Source organism: Castor canadensis, chromosome 2 (assembly GCF_047511655.1).
Source record: "Castor canadensis chromosome 2, mCasCan1.hap1v2, whole genome shotgun sequence".
NCBI classification, from domain to species: Eukaryota; Metazoa; Chordata; class Mammalia; order Rodentia; family Castoridae; genus Castor; species Castor canadensis.
In genome coordinates this window covers 7,287,440-7,309,244 of record NC_133387.1, presented here as the reverse complement: position 1 = coordinate 7,309,244, position 21,805 = coordinate 7,287,440, and the positions used below count along the sequence as shown (strand labels likewise).

Below are 21,805 nucleotides of genomic sequence, written 5' to 3'. Positions count from 1 at the left end.
CTAACTAGAGACCCACTTTGGGGCCATGAGTTCAAGACTTCATCCCCCCCAAGAGGCCCCTCAGTTGCTGATAGATTCTGTTCCACTCTGCAGCTACAATCTAATATCCTTCAATAAACCAAAGTCTCTCCCTCTGTCTTCATTCAGTACCCAGTGGATATTTGAAGGGATGGTGTAGTGACCATGGCACTCCCACAATAAAGCTTCCCAACTCATTCTCCCAAATTGTCTCATGCAGCAATAAGGGTTTATTCTCTTGCTCATAGTTCTGCAGTGTGGGTGCCAACCAGCTGATCTAAACTGCACTTAATTGTCTCTGCTTCAAGCTGAGGATCTATCTACACATGGTTTGTCTCTGTGAGATGGGCTCAGGCCTGCTCCATGTGTGTTCATACTGAGGTCCCTGCTGGAGGAGTAGCAGCTGGCAGAGGGATATCTCCACGGCAATGACAGAAAAGCAGAGGGACAAGCCCAACTAGGTGAACAAGTGTCAAGCCTCTGCTGTGTCACATGCTGCCAGCTCATGGGTAAAGCAAGTCAGAGGACAGAGCCTGATCAGGCACAGGGAGGCATGTTCCAACTATAATGGGTAGAACTGAAAAGAAATAAGTGCAGGACCCGGGTCAACATTTCATCTCCCATGGTCTATCTTCTTGGTCGGGGCACATGCAAAATTCACTCACCTCTATCCTGCACTCCCAAAACCTTATTCAATCAGAGGCCAGGATGTGGAAGTTTACATTAGATCTCGGAGAGACTCTACTCGATTCAGAGGAAATCTAAAAGACAAGATTTCTATCACACGCACACACCCCAAATAGAGAAGAAGCAGTAGAACTGACTCACTGTAGTAAGCCTTTGTACTTAAAGATTGCACAAGGTAAGAAGTACATATGATTGTTGATACTGATCATAGAAATGCAAATGCTAGGAGAAGAGGTGTTTTTACTTCTCAGAGAGCCTCAGTCTTCCTTAGCCATATTGTTTGTGCTTTCGTCAATACAGTTCTCTCAAGAACTGTGGGGGTTTCCTATGGATTTGATTTCACTTTCCAAAGCCATAATCACCTTTCTTTTTGCTAGAAATATGATCCCAAAGACCACCGGAGTCACAATCAAAGACACAGGAATGGAGAATTGTCTTGGCAAGGCAAAATTTACTTCTGCAGAAGAGTGCATGCGCACAGCAGCACGAGGAGCAGGCAATAGGTCCTCTTTTTATTCCTGACAGAGTCGGCCCTGCTCCTTTACTTGGATTGGTCGATTCCGGATGCAAAATCTGCTTGTGATTGCTACAGTTGCAATTTGGGGTGGGATACGTAGCAATTTCGGCACAAAAATGGAGCTCAGTGAACAAGAACCCAGAGCTGTAAGCAGCTAAGATAGCAACACACTTTGATAGAAAAAACTGTTTTCCTCACATTTTTGACATTGCTTTCCACCTAGCTTGGTTATAAGTATTTGGGCACTTCACATTTTTCTGGGACCATGTCTTTAATGATTCTCAGATGACATTTTTTATCTGAGAGAAATTATTTTAGTGTTCTTAATAAAGGGCCTTCCAGACACAAATTAGTTTTGTTTGGTTCCTGAGGTCGTGTCTTACAGAGAGGCTATGGAATTTCTCTATTTCTAAAGTAGAGCCTTCCCTTTGTTATATGGAGACACCATTTTCCTTTTTCCGACTATGCAATTTCTAGGCTGTCTGTACTGCCTCTAAATTCCATTTACAAAACAGTCAGTTCTTATTAGATCTCAAACATTTCATGTAGCTTCTGGTCAAAAGCAGCCTATTACAAAGCTCACAACATTTTGACCTAAAATATCCTCCCTGATTCTTAAATTTTATTTACTTTTTCTGCCTTCCAGATTATCAAGAAGCAATGTTTTTCTAGCCCTCCATAGAAGTTTCCTTGCCATTTTCCAGGGAGCATTCTGAGGTTCTACCACTTAGAATGATAATCAGGCACCCCATGGGAACTGTGAGGTCTTCCTAAAGCTGCCAGACATACAGGGAACAGGTTTTCTTCCTAACTCAGAGCAGGGCACACTGCTGGCACCTCCTCAATAGATGTCATTTAGTGAGTCAATGACCATAACTCGACTGACCTCTCCTGATACCTTCATCCTCCTTCATGTCTTCACCTACAGGCTATGCTCATCCTTGTTAGCACAGTTTCACCCTTGTTCCCCAGACATATCCTCCCACTTGGGAACCTGGCTTCAGATTCAGCTCATCCCTAGTGACCAGCACTGCACCATACCAATCACCATTTCTCCTTGACTTGGGAGTGTAAGAAAATGGTGGGGTGTGGAGGGGCAAAAGCAAGACAGGGTGCAGGGAGGTAAGAAGGTCAGCTTCTAAGATCTACTGTGTGCACTATCGTGTACTAATGAGGTAGGTACTGTGTACCTACTGTGCACTGAGGTGGGGGATTCAAGGTTAAGGTGGCATTGGGCCCTTGGGTGATTATTGTTGTATGGAGGAGGAAAGTTCTACACATAAAAGAAAGATCAAGTTTTTCTGTGTCATGAAGCCCTGAGAAAGAGGCTCTTGAGTTGTTTCTAGAAAAACCCAACTAATGTAGACCTCCTAACTTCACCACAGCCTAGCAAAAATGTATGGTTAGCTTCCAAAATTACATGTCAATAAGGGGGCACCTGGATTTGAACCAGGGACCTCTTGATCTGCAGTCAAATGCTCTACCCCTGAGCTATACCCCCACCTGCCCATACCTGTCTAATAAGCACTCTAAACCTGCATGGCCACACCTGGCTGTCACCATCCTGAGATGTACATTTGCCAATGCTCTGTCTTCCTATGCTTCCTCCTTCTGGCTGGGCCCAGAACCACGCTGCATACCTGACTGCAACCTCAACTGTGACCAGCACCTTCCTCCCTAGTTCCTGATGAGGAAGGAATTCAGTCATGGAGCTCTGCATCCAAATGCCCTTAAGATTCGCCAAGAAGAGCCAGACTCAAGGAGCTGCTGCTCAACAGGTCATTGGGGGAGAGGAAGGCTGGATAAAAGCAGAGGTTGTTGGTTCCCAGATGTGAATTCCTAAAACAGCGTCTCTGGGTAGGGGACTTAAGATGCTTGTCTCTGATAAGCTCTGTGGACATTGTGACGCCTAAATATTTTGGAGCTATTGATATAATATATACCTCTCCAGAGTAGAGACTTAGGTGGGGAAGCAGACAGTGGTTAAATCATCTTCAAACAAAACATGCCATTTAATGACTAAATCATACTTGGAGTTCACATTTGTGATAAATGGCCTTATCACACCAAATGTGATGTGGGACCGAACAGGCCAGCCTCCGTGGTCTGCTCTTCTTCCTCCCTTATTCTGCATTTGCACAATGGCTCATTGTGTCAGACAGAAGAAGTAACTGAAGAAAGTATCAGATCTATAGAAGTGAGAAGCAGAGATTTCTTTGATCCCTGGAACATTGACAGAGGACAGCAAGTGACAAAATGTGCTCAGTATGGAAAGATGGACCAGCAGGTGACAGAGTCTTGAACCAGGGTCTGCTTGATATGCAGGCAATTCAGGCCCCTTGAATCTGCTGTCACACTTCCTTGCTGCACCAAAGGTGCACCCAAGTGCTTTCTCCTCACTTCTAGCAGGCTGGTGGGAAATGACTGACATCCTTCCCACAGATGGTCATGGCTTTGGACCAGGTGAACAGGCGGCTTTGTATCCAGATGATCAGTGGCTTAGTCACTTTATCCCTGATAGCCTGCACACCCCAATACTCACCTTGAAGACTCAGCTGGATTTCTCCATTCTTAGGTCCAAACTAGGGCAGAAAATCAGTCCTCCATTAAACCCTGCTTCTCTCAGGATCTTTGCCTGTGGCTCATGGCAGTGGTTACATCAGCCTCCTCACATTACTTCAGAAACACCTGCTGGCCTTTCTGCAAAACAGGTAGATCTGTCCTGAATGAGATTCAGGGAGCTCCCAGCATCTAAAAAAAAAAGATGGCGCCAGTTGCAGTGATAAGCACATGTAACCCCAGTACTTGAGGGGAATGAGGCAGAATTGTGAGACCAAGGTGCCACCACCTCTGCAAAGTTAAATTACAGCTCAGGAGCAATTTTTTGAGAAGCTGAGTGAGATCATCAACCAGAGAAAAAGAGAGGTGCTGACTGCAGATCCCACAGCCCAGTTCTCATTTTCATTCTGGTTTAAACCACAAATTTGCCATGTGTCTCTTCTTGAACCCCCAGAGTGTGCGTCTCCTCCTTCAGGGAACACAGGTGGCTGTCATTCAGAGGCTGTATGAGCTCCCATAGTTGGCATTTGCAGTAACAACACTGGAGAAGCCCTCTTTCCTTGGTAAAGCCTCAGAGCTAGGCTTTGGGTCTTGGAGGTTAAAGCCATGTGCAGTGGACTCTGTGGCAGGACAAAGAGACACCTAGGGAAAACATCCACCTTACACAGACAGCACAGAAGCTGAGATTTGTTAACCTAGGTCTGATGACCATCCAGTCCACCAAACTGCTGCGGTGTGATGGACAGGGAGGGAGAAAGCTTAGGGTTAGCTGTTACCATCTGTTCCTGGGAAGTCTGCTGTGTCTATAGCTGTCTGGTCTGTTCTGGAAAAGCCCAGAAGAACTCTTAATCAAAGCCTTGGCCTTCTCTGGGAGAATTCAGTAGAGTTGGGGACTTTAGATATATGCAGGGAGTAGGGGAGCCAGATTCCAAGAATTTGAAGGACACCCAGAGTGCTGAAAGGGATGGGAGGCAGTTATCCATCCATATGGCAGTTGTGCAAGGATGACATGCAACTCTAGGGATCATAATTAGAATGAATGAAGAAACAATAGAATAGAAAATGAGCCCTAGCTCCTTTGAGTAATGGAAACATAAGGTTTGAACCAGGGACCCTTCGACTTATAGTCTAATGCTCTACCCCTGAACTATACCCCACCCTCCGGCATTATGCTGGAATTAGCACTTTTCACCTTCACCACATCCTGCATGCCCACCACACGTTGGAAATTTCTGCTTATCTCTGGAGAGTTAGGAGACCATCACCTATTCCATTATACAGGTGCTCCAGAAAGATCTTTCTTCAGTCCTCAGGCGCTCCAACTCTCTCCCTGCTCAAATGTCTGCACAGCCCCCACTTTCTTCAGTCTGTAAAAGCAGTAAATTGGAAAACATTAATATACACTATTGGTTGCATCGTTACCATTTACATGTTTGATTTCCTCAGGTTATACGTAACCAAAGCTCAATGTGAAGAGGCTCTGCTTCATTTCCTTGAGACGTGGAGTACCTGGATCTTAGGACATCTCTCCAGGCTGTGGATCTGGGCATTCGACCCTAAGGGTGATGGCTGGGGAAGGTGTTAAGTTTCCTCAGCCCTAACTCAGGCCATGAAAGAGTTCTGAGAAGAATCATGAAGACAACAAAGACTGAAGATCTCAGGATTTAGGCCAAGGAACATTGCAGGTACACTAGAAAGCACTAACTTAACTTTCACTTCTAACTTTATCAAAGGGTTTGCATAATTATTTTAAATGTCAAATATTATTTTTAAAGTTTGGAATTTAAATGAAAGAATTCTTTTATATCCTTCCTGCCTACCAGAAGTAGCCAGTCTCCACATTTTTGACTGTTTCTTCCAGTCTGTTAGCTTCAAAGAGTTTAAATTAAATAGGTCTAATATTCTGTGTCTTACTTAATCATGCTTAGAAATCATTAACTTCCTTTTGAAGATATCCTGCGCCTTCTTCTGCTCTTAGTTTCCAATATATTTATGTCTCAGGTTTTTGTTGAATTTTCTTCTATATTTTTATTACTATAATTTGTCAATTGTTCATGTTTCATCTATACGATGTGGAGCAGAGCTAAGAATTCTGGTAGGACTGTTTTTCTCTTGGGTTAGTGATAGCCTCATGTTTTCAATTGCATGATTTTCTTTAAATATCTAACCAAGATCTACAACCTTTAATTTCTCTATAAAATATCTTTTGAAGCCACTTTTTACACTCTGAAGGCACCAGATAAGTAACACTTGCTCTTCTTGTTTTCCAGTAACCATCCAGGTTCCTGATACCTTTCTCCTGTTTGTCCCGGAAGCCTGTTGCACTGCCAGTGCCCTGGGACGTCCTTCCCCTCACCAGGACTTTCTTCCTTTCCACTTCTGTCTCCTGTGTGAGAAACCCCCTTTCCTGGATTGCAAGACTTGAATGTCTCTTAATTTACTTCCTCATTTGGGCAGATGGCCTCCTCTAACTGATTTCTGTGAAAGGTAAATAGAGGTAAATTTTTTAAGATCTCGTACGTCTCATAACATCTTTAATTCTACACACACACTTGATTGGGCATAGATTTTAGGTATGAAGTCCTTCAAATGGTGAAAGATGTTTCCTATTGTCTTTCGCTGTCTTGTATTGCTATTGAAAAGTCAGGTGCAATTGTGAGTCCCAATCCTGTGCATATCACCTGTTTAGTTCACTCCTTAAGTTTTTCGGGATCATTCTTTTCATCCTGGTACTCTGATTACATATACTGTGATCAGCTGGTCAGGGCCACTTTTTACTCATGCTGAATACTCGAAGGATCTTTTCCTCTTGGAAATTTATGTCTTTCATTATGGGTAATTTGCTTGCATAATATTCCTCCATTATTTTGTCATTCTTAAATTTTTATCAGTTGTTTTTCACACATCTGATTCCATTACCTTTTTTTTTTTTTGGCAGTACTGAGATTTGAATTCAGGGCCTCATGCTTGCTAAGCAGGTGCTGTACCATTTGAGCCACTCCGCCAATGCTTTTTATGTTGGGTTTTTTGTTTTTGTTTTTTTTTTTGAGATAGTGTCTCTCCAACTATTGCCAAGGCTGGCTTCAAACCCTGATCCTCCTGATCTCTGCATCCTGAGTAGGGCCCAGCTATTTTTATCTATTATTTTTTCCTTGGTCTTTTGTTATCATTTGCTTTTAAGAAAACTGGTTTGCCTTTTCTATTAAATTTTAAGTTTTTATTTTGTCTGTCTTATTTTCATTTCTAAGAGTTCTACTTCTCTACAAGTCCTTTATTATATAGCATCCTCTGTTGGATGGGAACACTTCCCATCTCTCTCTCTCAAAATATTAGCAGGTTTTCTTTACTTCTGGATAAAAGGTCTGTTTATATCAGACACTCTGGATAGGAGGGTATATACCTGTCTGTTGGTATAATCTAAAAGTGACTGGTAAGGGGGCACCTGGATTTGAACCAGGGACCTCTTGATCTGCAGTCAAATGCTCTACCCCTGAGCTATACCCCCACCTGCTTATATCTGTTTAATAAGCACCCTAAACCTGCATGGCCACGCCCTGGCTGTCACCATCCTGAGTTGCGTGTTTGTCATCATATGTTTCCTCTTACTAATCCCAGCCCTGAACCACTCTGTACACCTGACTGCCACCTCCTCTGTGACCAGCGTCTTGCTCCCTAGTTCCTGGTGAGACAGGGCAGTCATGCAGCTCTGCAGCCAGAAATCCTTAAGTCTCATCTAGAAGAGTAGGAATCAAGGAGTTGGCTTCTTAACAACTATTTGGAGGTGAGGGTGGGGACAGGTCTTGGCATAAGCAGAGGTTGTTTGTTCTGGATGAGAACTCCTAAACCCGTGTCTCTGGGAAGGGTGCCTTGGGATGATGTGTGCCTCTAACAAGCTCTGCGGACAATTCTGACTCATAAACATTTTGGAGCTGTTGATTTACATGTCTTTCCATCATGTGGATATGAAAACAAAAAGACTGGTTAAAGCATACCCAAACAAAACACATGCATTTAATGACAAAATCAAATCTGCTGTTCACATTTGTGATAAAGGATCTTATCACACCAAATGTCTGGGAGGACCTGCCTCTTTGGTCTCCTCTTCCTCCTTTCTTAGTCTCCATTTTCATGATGGCTCAATGTGTCAGACATACCAGATGTCTGAAGAAGTATCAAATCTATAGAAGTGTTGAAGTGAGAGCCAGAGATTTCCAAAGTCCCTGGAAAATGACACCGAATGTGGTCAGTATGGAAAGAAAAACCAGCCAGTGACAGTCTTGAACCAGGGGTTGTTTGATATGTAGGCAATTCAGGCCCCTAATTCATCATAACTGATTATCACTGTATCACCTCTTTGCTGCACCCAAGGACAAAGTATGCACTGTGCTTTTTCCTCCCTTCTAGTGCCCTAGTAGGAACTGACTGACCTCCTTTACCCATACCCATATGGCTTTGAATCAGACAAACAGGCAGCCTTGAATCCAGGTGATCAATGGCTTAGTTACTTTATCCCCTGCAGCCTGTGCTCCTAGATACTCAGCCCTGAAGGATTGGTTTGGAAATCAATCCTACATTCACCCCATTTTCTTTCAAGACTTTGCCTGCAGTTCACCCCAGCCTCCAGCACTGCTTTGGGAGCACCTACTGATCCTTTCTACTGTCAAGGTTTCAGGGAGCTCTGAGCACTTAAAAAAATATGGACGGTGGCATAGTACACACATGTAATTCTAGCACCTGAGTGACGAGGTAGGAGATTCAAGAATTTGAGGCCAGCCTGAGCTATGTAGGCAGACCCTGTCTCTAAAACCAGTTGGACACTTGGACTTCTGAAGCATTTGGCGTCCAAGGAGCCCACAGAGCCATGCTCTCCGGCTGGTCACAGCAGTGAGGGTGCTGCTGCACAATGGCCAAGCTCTGCCAGCCCTGGAATGCATTCCGAACTGCCTCTACATCTTTTCTCACTCAGACTGTGCTGTGCAGTGTGAGCCAGGGGCACCTTACTGGCCTATGGTCCAGACAAAGGGAGAAAGCTGCATTTTATGTTAGTCTCTGAGGCTATAAGCAGAGCCATTTTTTCACAGGGTCACACCACTGGCCATCCTCAAAACATGGACACATGGTTCACTGGCTGGAGAACAAAGTTAGGGGAAAAGGTAAGAAAAGAAAACAAGAGAATTTTCCATCCAAAAGTGAGACTGGAGGAGCAGGACTAGTGTCTAGTATTGCTTTTGAAAAGTCAAATACCACTTTGATTCCCTACCCAGTGTACATCACCTGTTTCCTTCGTTGTTTAAGTTTTAGGGTCACCCTTTTGTCCTTGTACTCCATAATTACTCTATGGTGAGACTCACTCTTCACTTATTGTGCTGAGTACTTGAAGGAACTTTTCTAGTGGAAATCTATGTCTTTCATTCTGGATAATTCTCTTACATAATATTCCTCCATCATTTTCTCTTTCTTGAACTTTCATCAGTTAGTGTTTGGACATCCTGGTTTCAACCTCCTACTTCATTATTTTTACCTCTTTTATTACCTTTTCTTTTACCTTTTGGTTTCATTTTACCTTCTAGAAACTGCGCCAATTTTATGTTTATAATTTTAAGTATATTTTTTTATTTATTGTCCTTTCTTATTTTTAAGAGTTCTTCCTTATCTATAGTGAGGGTTTTTTTATATAGCGTTTTCTTATTTCACATATGGAATACTATCCAATCTCACTCTCTCAGGATATTAGTTTCTCTGATGTTTCCTTGACTTTGTTAATAAACAGGTAGACCAGTGAGCTGCAGTTTCACTCACGTGGGTATAATAACCAATCTCATTCTCCGTTTTCAAATGCTTAAATTATCATTGATTGTTATTATACCGTTGTTTAGGGTGTTAAGGGAATCTGCCAGAGATATGCAGATTGGGTTCATATTTTGACTTTTAGCCGTAGTTGTCTTTAAGTCCATGGAGAGTTTGTGTGACTGAGCCAAGTGGGGCATTATGGGTAAGAGGGGTCTCCTGCATACCAAATAATAATTTTAAATGTCATAAAATAGGGCAGTAAAATCAGATGTTGAAGTCTGACACAGCATGCAGATGCGAACTGACCAGAAGCTCTCCTCCATGGTACCAATGTGGTTTTATTACATGAAATAAAAGTGGCTCTCCACGAGGGACAACTGGTCTACCAATTGGATGCTGCTACAAGGAATAACTAATTAAGACAAAAGCAAAACCACCACCTGTGCTTGTTTCTTCCCAAGTGTCATTGAAAGCAGTTCACTTCATTCATCTTCCTGAGAAAACATGCCACAGCCTCACTTACCCCAGTGGGCACTGGGGGTCCCAGTTGCTCAGATGCATACCTGGTGTTTCCACACAAAGCAAATGATGAAGTCCATGCATGAACACAAATAGGTCAAGAAAGTAGCCTAGAGCATAGGGTCTGGCCTCCTGACTGAAAGTGGCTCATGGGCCCTCAAATTCCCAGAAGTTGTAGTGCCAATTTAGAGCCCCCTCACCGTCTACCTATGGTCCCTTCACTCTGCCACACCTTGCTAGCACAGCTCAGTGCTAGGTCCACGTTGGGGGTGGAGAACCAAGAGAAACCAAAGTCTGCCCCTCTTCCCAAGGAGGTGGCCATGTGTGATGATATGAGACTGCCCACAGAGAAGGCAAAGCCACAAGGCAGTAAGGACAAGTACTAATGAGAGGATACAGTCAGCCTGAGGGAAGTTCACCTGCAGCCACAAGATATTAGGAAGCTTTCTCGCAAAGCTCTAAAATGTCTATCCTCTCTCTCCGTTCAGGAAGTCTGAAAGGAGATGGACCCCAGGTGTGCAAAGGCGTGTGTCCAATAAGTAAACAACCGAAGGAAGTAGAAGGCACACATCTGAATCCCTGATCACTTGACCTGCAGGCAAATACTCCACTTCAGTTGCACACTTCACCTCATAACTGTTTCCAATAAGCACCTGCATAGCTTCCTTAATATCGCTGTTTCTTTGGGTCAGTCTGTAGAAACAGTTCCACAGCAAAATGAACTTTATATCTTTCCATTTTCTATCTCCTCCCCCGCCAATTCCAGCTGGTAGTCCACAGAGATGCCTGCAGCCTCTCCTCTCCTCCACAGTGAAGACATCAACTTGGAAAGCCATTAATGTTATCCCAGAAGTGTTTTTAGCATGATCCATCTCAGTAGTTCAGGACAAGTCCCTAGATGGCTTTGAGTGTCCTGTCTCTTCCCTCTTTTTGCTTGTAGTTCTCAAGTAACTGTAGAAAGTGCTGGGTGTGCATCACCCTGAGATGTAGAGGAGTTATCCAGAAGCCCTGGGTGCTGTTTCTACCCCTCCTGGAACAGGATGATCTGTAATGCTGTAGCCCTGCAATGCCAGTTCCCCGAGGGATAAAACCTGGAATAGAGGGCTCTCCAGCAGTATATAAAGTGGGGCATACACAAACAAGACTTCGTCTGGGAAGCTCTCCTGAGTCTGTGGGACCATGAATCCTAGGCCTCTGTTGTCCCTTGCTGTTTGTTTGTGAGGAATGACATAGTTTTGCTTAACTCATGTGTGCTCTATGTCACTAAACTGCAAGAGGCAGAAATTGCAGATGGAAAACTGTTGCATGGTGGATCTACTGAACAAGAAGTTGCTAAGTTTGGCATCTCGGCAGATCATCTGGTGTTTCTGTAATGTGGGAGAATGAGAAGAAAGAAGGGTGCTATTGAAAACAAAACTTCTTAGGCCCCAACTTGAACCTAACAAATCAGGAAATCTGCATACGCAATCACACTCCCAGGTTGTTCTAGTGCTCAGACACATTTAGCCACTTTTGATTTTAGTCTGAACTTGATTTTATATGCCTTAAAGAAAAGAAAAAGAAGACAGTTATTCTGAAAAGCCTGCCTGAGTCCACACAACATTTTATAACATAATCATGTCTAGAATCACATTTTTGGTCCTGAACTTTCCAGTGCCCAAACTCAGAAGATGATTACATCAGACATGATTGCCACCTCTGCTTGCCTCCCACCACCTTCTATCAGCACCCTCAACCTAGCAGGTGACAATAAACAACCCGGAGGTAACATTGAGTGTGTGTAAGGTACTAGAAGTACAGCCTCAAGGGGTGGTATACCTGGATTTGAACCAGGGATCTCTTGATCTGGGGACAAATGCTCTACCTCTAAACCAGACCTTTTCTGCTGGGAGTGTCTTATAAGTGCTTTCACCTGCATTACAACCACCACATCGCCTGTGAACTGAAATGTCTATTAATCTCTGGAAAGTTCTAATGGTGTGGAAAATTTGCCTCTCAGCAAATTAGTATCTTTTGGTCTCTTCTTCCATGTGGACCCCTCACCACTTTAGCCTCCTTCACTGCACAATCTTTTATCTCATCTTATTAGTACCACTTTGAAGGCCTCTACTTGAGAAGTCTTGACGAAGGTCTAAGTCATTCCTTCCTTCCTTCCTTATTTGCCCTCCCTTTTTCCCTCCCAGTGGTCCTCAGTAAGCTCTACCCCCTTTAACCTTGCCCAGTACTCTCTCTCCCCCAGTCCTCATCCCTGACACACTGCATGGTTTGGGGCTGTGCTGCCCATCTCCTCCTCTCCGCTCTTCCTTGTTCTCCCCTCAGCTGTTTCTTGGGTTTTGGCAGGACCCTAACTGAACTCGGGAAGCCCAAATAAATGTATTTATTTGCTCCTAGAGGTATGACACCCATCCTACAGCCCAGAAAGTCACCTCAGTTGTCCCAAAGGGATTCAGACCAGAGGGTCAGCTCAGCTGGAGCAGCAAGGACCAAAGGTGCCTCTTATGCTGACCGGTTCCTGCCTGAGCCACAGCGGCAGGCCCTAGGCCATGAACTTGCCACTGGCCACAGCCTACATCATAGTCTTAAACTGTGCATATACTTTAAATTTAGAATTTTTTTTTCCCTAAGAACACAGCCAGATGAGTGTTCAGTGATACATGTATGGAGGCTCACTGCAGAATCATTGAGAAATCAGAAGCTGTGTCACAGCCAACAGCACATACACAGACATATGACACAGCAGGTGTCTCATGGCAGATGCAATCCCAGCCTCCTTCCCTGCCCCCGCCCCGGACACTCATAGAAGATACTGATGTACGAACCTAAGTAGCGTACATTGCCCAAGTTGAGATATTTAGTATCTTATATCTTACTGATGTAAGATACTAAGCAGTGATATTGCCCATGGTGCCTGAGGCAAGTAGAAGAGGGCATTAGAGGTTCAGTGACCAGCCAGAAGGCACAAGGTACCCAAACCCCCAAATGGCCACCCAAGCTCCAAGAAACCAAGATATCATCACACCCACAAGCTCATCATGGATTTGATTAAGCCATTATCGTTCCATCACCTCGTCACTGTCCCTCCCCACTCACATTTCCCACTTCCTCTTTCTCCAGCCTGGCTGCTGTTGTCCGCCATCACACCACTTACTCACGTGGCCTCTCAGTGTCCTTGTCCTCATCCTTCTTTATTGTGTGTGCCTGCCAATAAGTTGATTTGGTTAGTCAGTCTCTCTACCTGCTCTGCACCTACACCTGTCAGCTGAATATGGCTGGAGCAAAACCCAGTCTTATCCACTCTTCTCATTTGAGACTCTCGGCCAGCAGGCTCCAGGGGGCTCTTAGTGCTCCCTGCGGATCAGTCTCTAGCTCAATGGCATCCATACTCCCAGATGAATGTTTCATGCTTTCTCCTCTCTCCCCAAACCTCCAACAGCTTCTCCCCCAGCTTCAACTCACTTCTGACTTCACTGAGAAAACAAGCAACACAGAAACTGTCCCCCAGCTCCACCAGGACATCTACCCACTTCCCAGTGTCTGAGCCCATAAACTCTGCCTTCCGTCCAGCACCAGGGATTACTGTGTTCACAGCCAAGACTGAGCCCTGCACATGAGAGCGGTCTCCCAACTTTTCCCACATGGTCGAAATCATCTCTTCAGTAGCCCTCCGTCTGTTTTGGTTTGGTTTGGGGGTTTTGTTTTGTTTTCTGACAGGGTGTCACTTTGTTACTCAGGCTGGCCTACAACTCATGATCTTCCTGCCCCAGCCTCCTGAGTGCTGGGATTACAGGCATGTGTCACTATATCCAGCTGTTTTTTAACTGAGATGAAATTCACATAACATACAGTTAGCCGTGTCAAAGTGTTCGATTCAGGGGCATTTAGTATTGCCACAATATCACCTCCTGTCTCTACTTTCAATACTGTCATCATCCCAGAAGAGCACCTGTGCCGTTAGGTGATCATCTCTCCTTCTCCTTTCCCCCAGAGCCCTGGAAACCACTAATCTGGTTTTCATCTTCATGGATTTACCTATTCCAGGTTTTTCATATAAAAGGAACCACACAGCATGTGATCTTTTGTGTGTAGTTTCTTTTCCTTAGTGTGCCATTTTCAAGTTTCACCCACTTTATAGTATGTAGGCATATTTCAGATCTTATGGCTAAGTTATTTTCCATTGTGCACTCACAGCACAGTTTGTTTATTCATTCATCATTGATGGGCATTCCAGTTGTTTCTACCTTCTGGCTACTGTAAGCAGTGCTGCTTGACCATTCCTGAACACGTTTGAGTGGCCGCCTTCAACTCTCAAACGTGTACTTAGGTGTAGAGGTGCTGGTTACCTGCTAATTCTAATTCCTTCGGAGGAAGCTTCGGTCTTCCACAGTGACTGAACCATTTTCCACTCATACCAGCAATGCACAGGGCTCCTTATTTGTTCTCATTCCCCCCACCCTGCTTGTTACTTTCCACTTTTTAAATTTATACCCATCTAGTGGGCATGAGGTTCTGTCTCACTGTGGCTTTAGCTTACATTTCCCTAATCACTCACAACATGGAACATTTTTTCATGTGCTATGACCATGTGGATAGATAGATACCTTGGAGAAATGTCTGTTCAAGGCCTTCGCCATTTTTACATCTCTTTGTCTTTTTGCTGTTAACCCTCTTCCTCTTGCATTATTAATTTTCTCCTCCCCATGTCATATCAGCATCTTCTGCTTATTTCTTCCAGCAGTGAACCTCTCCATCCCCCCTACGACACCCCGGATTGGTGCCCCATTTCTCTGCAAAACCTCCCTGAGAGAATCGCCTCCCCTCCTACCTGTCTGTCTTAATCCCTCTCCCATGGGGTATTGCACTCACTGCTCCACTGTGGAGGTGCTTGTCCACTCACCAGCAGCTCCGTGGTGCTACAGGGGTGGGAGGGAGGTCTAGTGAGAGAGGAAGAGACCATGGGGACGGAGTGGATGAATTAATGCCAGTAGAGCCCAAGGTCATTTTCATCCCACTTGGCCTTTGAGCAGCATTTGACAAGCACTGTCTTCTTGGAACACCATCAGAACTCTTTCTTCACATGAAGGACACCCCTCTAGATTTCCTCCTCAGCACTGGCCATTCCTGCTCAGTCTCCTTGGCTGGATCCTTGTCATCTCCCTTGTGTGTTGACCTTGGGTGGCCCTTTCTCTGACTACTTTCATTCCTCCTGTGAGTCCATCAGTCTTGGGACTTTACACACCATGCTGTGCTGACAACTGCCACGTGTGTATTCCCAGCTGGTAGTGTTTGAATGTGTCCCTCTGAAAGTTTGTGTTGGAAATTTCATCCCCGGTGCCACAGTGTTGGGAGCTGGGGTCTAAGGAGAGAGGATTAGGCCACGAGGGCAGAGGGAAGGAATTAACACCATTGTCATGGGAGTGGGCCTCTTTTTCTCTTCAGCTGTCCCTTTGTTGTTCCTCCACTGATGCCTTCCAGCATGTTGTGATACAGTGAGAGGCCTTTAACTCAACCTTGGACTTCCTGGCCTCCAGAACTGCAAGAAATAAATTTGTGTTCATTATAAATTACCCAGTCTGTAGTATTCTATTAACGAGCACAAGACACACTAAGACGCCAGCCCCAACCTCATTCCTGAATTCAAGTGTCAAGTATTTCACAATTTGGTCAATGTTTCTTCTTGAATGTTTAGCAGGCATCTCGAATTCAACAAATCCCAAACCAAAGTGATCTTCTCTTCAAGTCTGTCTCTTCTCATTTAATGTTAACTGTGGCCTTCCAGGTATTCACACTAAAGCTTAGAATTATCATATCTCATATATTTTTCTGATATGTCACACCTAAACCATTAGCAAATTCTCCTGACTTTGCCTACAGGCTTTGGAAGGTTTGTGTTGGGGGAGGGAGGTGGCAGACTGCAGTGGGAGAAATTGGCAACAACCTCTTCCAGCCTTCTAGGGAAGGAGGTACTTTCACTTAAAAAGGTGAAAACAAAGTAGGTCCAAGAGATAGAAGGAAATCCACATAGGAGAGGACAGTTTGAAACAAAATCCCTGATAAATCTGACAGAACTGGGTCCTTTTTTTCCTTCCAGGCAGATTCTGTATCCTGGCACCCTGGTAGAGATAGCAAGGTGGTTTCAATACCAAGGATAGGTAACAAAAGCAGTGGGGAAAAGGAGACACCTGGATTTGAACCAGGGACCTCTTGATCTGCAGTCAAATGCTCTACCCCTGAGCTTCATCCCCATATCTAGCAGCTGTTTGAATAAACACCTTTCATCCTTGTAGCTACACACATGCCCACTGGATCTAATAAATTCATCTGCAATTCCTGTTGGACCAGGCAGCTGACTCCACTGTAAACTTACTCTGTGGTGACAGGGCAGGCACAAACTTGTTCTGCCATCCCTTTCTTCTCCTGTGAACTCAAGGCCACCTCCCAGCTTTACTTTGAGAGGCAGGAAGGTAGGCGTGAACCTGAGTTCAAAAAGGCTCAGAAACCCTCCCCAAAGAGCAACCACAGTTGTACATGTTTTCTTTCGTCCTTAAATGGTTGGTTGGCCCCTTGCACAGCAGAAGAGGGTAGTTCAGTCTGAGAGTCCTTCGAAAAGGAAACAGCCTGACTGCCTTCAGGACACATGGATTGGAGGCAGAGCCAGTCCTGTTGTTCAGGTGTCTTGGGAGTATAAGCCACTAAATTAGGGGTGTGAGCCTCAGTCACCTGCTTGGAGAACAGAGGCAGAGACCAGCTGTCAGGCAAGATTCCTTCCACTGCAAAGCTTCTCACCTCTCCAAGGGCCAGAACAGAGAAGGACTCAAGCTAGGGAGTTTGACAAACAGGGGACAGACATGTGATGTAGAGGACATGACCTAACCTATAGCAGCAAAGGTGTGGAGGGGAGCCTGTCACTGTTCTAGGGTCTGTGACTCAGGAGACCAAGATTAACAGTCAAGTAGTCCATGACACAAGCCTAGCTTTTGTCTAGGACCCTGGTCTGTGAAATCCTGTTTGCTCTCTTCTGATTGTACATTGCAAGTGTGCACCTGCGCACAGGAAGTTCCATGTGCAGAATTCTATGGGTCACTGAAGACACTCTCCCCTGGGTCATCCATGAGTTCTGCAGACGTGGTGCTTGGCTCTAGGCCTCTCTCCACTCTTACTCCATGTCCCACTCACTGTGCTGCTGATGGAAGGACGTCAGTTTCTGTCTGAATATTCCACCTCCTCGAGTCCTTGTGGTCTCTTGGTATGGACAGCTCAGCAGTATGCAAACTAGTATTCGCCCAGTGATTTCTTGTCCACAAAGCAAGTTCACATTTTCTTGTTTATCCTTGAAACCTAGAAGAGAAATATTGTTCTAATTCCCATTTCTTTTATAAACAGCAAGTTTAAATAACTCACCTCGGTAAGAGCCAGAATCCACCTAACTGCACAGAACGCTCCTCTAGGTTCAGTGTTGAGCTGTTTAATCTAAAACATGGTGTATATCTCCATTTATTTTTTTTCTCTGTGATATCTGGCATGCCTTTGTTAAATTTATCCTAGTTGTCTTATGATACTTTAAAGTACTTAAATATCACTTCTATAATTCCATCTTCTCATCGTTGACATAAACATAATGAATTTTTTTATGAATTGACTTATAGTCATGTGTGAAACCTTGCTAAATTTACATAAATTCTTACAGTTTGTGCTTGATTTGCTAGGATCTACTGTGAGCTGAATGACATTGTCTGGATGGATTCGTTTTCCCCTTTTCAATGAATGGACATTTTTTATTTTGCCTGCCTTACTGCATTGCCTGGACTCTCAAGTAACATGTTAAAAAGAAGTGATGAGAGAAGGCACTCATCTTATTTCCAAACTGTGGGGTGTTAGAAGTGCTGTTTCCAAATGGTGATCAAAGAAACAGTCGGGAGTTGCTCAGCAAGGAAAGAAAAAAGTTTTACTTCTGCAGAAGTAAAGCCGCAGACTGCACAGTCTGATAGGCAGAACACACGTGTGTGGGAAGTCCATCTGGGTTTTATCCCAGATTGGCCCCTACTTGGGCATACAACTCTCCTTGGTTAGCTATTGTTTGGGATAAGGGCAAGGTTTTCTGACAGTGACATTTTACAATTTGAGATTAGGAATAGCTGGTGATAAACAGCTCCTTGAGATGTCCTTTGTCATCTTCGGGAAGCTTCTTTTTATTCACAGTTCACAAATTGGCATTGAATGTGGCCAAATTATTTTCTTATGTCTAGTCAGATGGTCATATATTTCATTTTCATCCTGTTAGTTAACATGATAAATTGGAACATTGGTTTTTGAATGTCAAATTGGCCTTGTTCTCTTGAGAAAATTTGACATGATCATTGTCACCAGAGGACAGGTGAAGAGGCTCCCTCAAGATCAACAAACATTGAAAAGCATTTCAAGGTATCTCACAACAAGGAGTCTCACAAGGTGAAAGTTCTAGTAAGATTTATTTTAGTATAGCAGGACTAACATATAGCTGGAGGGAGAAGAAAAAGAGAGAGAAACATTTCCTGTTCCCACATAGTAAATGGGAGCAAAGACTCAAAATGGTGGTCCCCAACTCCTAGTTTTATACTGGAGAGCTGGAGAAATACACATGGTCAAAGATAATGGGTGCACTTGGGTGAAATGGCTGACAAGGAGGGGTCACCCTCCCAAATCACACCCTACATCAGAGACAATATGATGCTTTAGAACTTCCTTTCCTAGACATGATTATTCTCCACCCATCCAAGGATCCTTGAAGCTTCTTAACATCTCAAAGAGAAAAGCAGAAGCAGGTAGCTCCTCTTCTTTGCAGCAAGACACACAGTCTATACCTTGCATTAATTCAACAAACCTATTCTCAATCCTTCCAGAAAAAAAAAAAACCCAGTTGTGTAGTCACCATTCCTTACCCCTGACCGTGTCTCCCAGTTTTTGTAACTTAGCATCTAAAGAATGGGAGGGGCCGACTGTTCTGACTCTTCTTGTTCCAGTGTCACAGTCTGTTCTTTTAAATATTGATTAAAATATAATTTCCCTGTCTCCTCATCTATCTATCCTGCTTCATTTGCCCCCTAAACAACTCCCTTTTAATTTTAAAAAGGATGCAGAAGGGCGATAGTCCATCTTCTATGGCTGCTTCTGGCTGAGTTTGGGTGCTGGCCCTACCTAGAAAGGGAATCAAAAAGTTGGTTTTTTATCTTTAATTTAGGAAGTGACAAGGGAAATTTAGTTGGCAGAAAATTTAGTTGAAGGACTGTCAAGATCAGGACCAGTTTTGTTGTTGTTGTTGTTGTTTGTTTTTTTACTAAAAGAAAAAATTTTGTACTAAAAGAAAAATCGAAGAGAAATTAATGAAAACCATCTTAACGACATTAAGGAAATGTACAGGTTGTTATGAAAACTTAATATGAGTTTTGTTAGGGTCCTGGATTGAGTAACTTATGTTAGATCCTAGGTCATCCTGTGGGGTCACTAGGTATTTTCCTATGCAAGGGTAAAGTTGTTTGCAGTGTCCACCACAGTTACAGTTTGCCCAGAAGCATAGGTCACATCGTAGAGTTGTAGTACTAGCCTCACGGATCAAATACCAAGAAACTTCCATCTTTACTGAAAACAGTGATGCTCCTTGAACTATGGCTCCCCTAAATACTTGCTTGTCTTACAGCGGCGATAACCCTATAGGCCTTCAAGGGGGAGAGGGATGCCTCCTCAGCCCTGAGTACCTTCTATCCCATAATAAGTTACACTTGCTTCTCCATAGGAAGTAGGAAATGATAGGCTGAATTGCTCTCTGCTTTTTGAATATAACGTCCTGTCTTTTAGTTTCAAAGGCTTGTCTAAATAGGATTACTAGAGCTAGAGCAAATACCAGGAGTCCTTTAAGCTTTGAGGGGCTTTTTGTTGTTGTCCAGTTTACTCCAGGTGTTTATAAATCAGATCCTGGGTTGCCTCATAAAGGGGCTTTGCTATACCTAGAAAGTCCGGAATCCAAGTCCTATAGGACCTAGCGCTTACAGATAAGTAAAGCTAATTATGATTGTTAGTTTAGGTGGCCCTAATTTTAAGACCTATCTTTTTGGGGACAAGAGTTAGTTCCTCAGAGTTACAATGTGGCTAGATAGTTTACCTTTAGTTGGGAGATCTATGCCTTTTTTGTGGAGAGGCTCCTTAGTTTGCAGACCCCCAAAAATAAAGACCATCTACATACTGTAGTAAGGTTCCAGTTTGAAAAGAACCTTAAAACAAGTTTAAAATCTGACATACTACATTGAGCTATAGAGAACAAAGTTTCATTAGTCTCCAGTGTTAATGTTACCCCTTGCAAAAAATAAAACCAAAATAATAATGAATAATTGATGTGTCATGATGAAATAGATTTAATTTCTAAGAATAAAACCTCTAATCAAATTGTATATCCAAAATACCCACACCTAAGGACCCATTCTTTTCCACCTCTTGGCTTTACTTTGGAAGGCTGGCAGGAGTGACTCCATTTTGCTGTTAGTTTAGATACAGGGTCTCATATACTTTAGGATGGCCTGGAACTCACTATGTAGCCCAGGCTGGTCTTAACTCAGGATCCTCCTGTCTTAGCCTCCCAATCACCGGGATTTCAGGTGTGAGCCACCATGCCTGGCATCTTTATTCTGACAACTTTTCCCTTGATTCTTCAGTTTCCTCTGAAGATATCCACTGACCGGTCACTGTGGCCTGACTTTAACTGTCCCTCATTTCCAGGGTCCCCCAGATGGTTTGATGTGATCCCACATCAGGGAACAAGTGTCAGATAGGTTGAGAGTCAGTGCCAATAAAACTCTTTTTTGGTGCTCGCTTCGGCAGCACATATACTAAAATTGGAACGATACAGAGAAGACTAGCATGGCCCCTGCACAAGGATAACACACAAATTTGTGAAGCGTTCCATAAAAAAAGCAAAAAAAAAAAACCCTATCTTTTTTGTGGCCAATTTAAGCAAACTGAGAAGTTTAGAAGTAGCCCTTAAGCTGGGCTTATAAGGCACCTACATTTAAGAGCTTTTTGTTGTTGTTGTTCTAAGGTAATGTGGGAGCATTTTTAAAAACATGCTATTTATGTTGTACTTTTGCAAAATATCAGCAGAGAACAGTTAAAAGTATTACAAGGAAAATACAAAACAAAACCAATGATAGCAAATCTTTAAATAGACAACTGTTGAGAAACAGGTACTTGCTAGAGATGTTTTCTTGGAGTTTGGTTTTAAATGCCCTAGAGAAGGGTCCAAGCTATAGATGACAAAAACTTAGAACAGTTATTATTAGAATGTTTTTAATGTTTAGCAATTGACAAAATAATTTCTATTATATAACATTTAGGATAATAATTATGATGGGTAGCACTTACTAGTACCATTAATTGCTTCTTATCTCTTAAGTATATTTTAAAAACTCCTATTTTAGTGTTAGCATGACGTAATATACACTTATAAATCCCCTTTATAATTTTGCCTTTAGAGTAAATGGATTTTAAATAAATTACAATATGATTTTTTTTTATTACATATGTATTTTATGAGTGACCAATGTCCAATCCTTAAGTAAATGACAGTGTTTTTTACTTTAGGCAACATATACTTACAGAACTTACGTGCTTTTAACATTTAAAGACAGTAACAATTAGCATCATAGCTACATGGATGTCATATATGTTAATTTAAATTTCTGACATTTAGAG

The 21,805-nt window shown here is 43.2% G+C and overlaps 4 non-coding genes across 4 annotated transcripts; 1 reads left to right on the top strand and 3 right to left on the bottom strand.

The window, feature by feature from the left end:
- Positions 1 to 2,651: 2,651 nt before the first annotated feature.
- Trnac-gca (transfer RNA cysteine (anticodon GCA)) lies at positions 2,652 to 2,723 on the bottom strand. The gene has a single exon. It is a non-coding gene; the product is annotated as a tRNA-Cys (tRNA).
- Positions 2,724 to 7,214: 4,491 nt separating this feature from the next.
- On the bottom strand, positions 7,215 to 7,286 carry Trnac-gca (transfer RNA cysteine (anticodon GCA)). Its single transcript has one exon. It is a non-coding gene; the product is annotated as a tRNA-Cys (tRNA).
- An 8,974-nt stretch (positions 7,287 to 16,260) lies between these two features.
- Trnac-gca (transfer RNA cysteine (anticodon GCA)) lies at positions 16,261 to 16,332 on the bottom strand. Its single transcript has one exon. It is a non-coding gene; the product is annotated as a tRNA-Cys (tRNA).
- A 4,587-nt stretch (positions 16,333 to 20,919) lies between these two features.
- On the top strand, positions 20,920 to 21,026 carry LOC141420991 (U6 spliceosomal RNA). Its single transcript, XR_012445699.1, has one exon. It is a non-coding gene; the product is annotated as a U6 spliceosomal RNA (small nuclear RNA).
- The last annotated feature ends 779 nt before the right edge of the window (positions 21,027 to 21,805 follow it).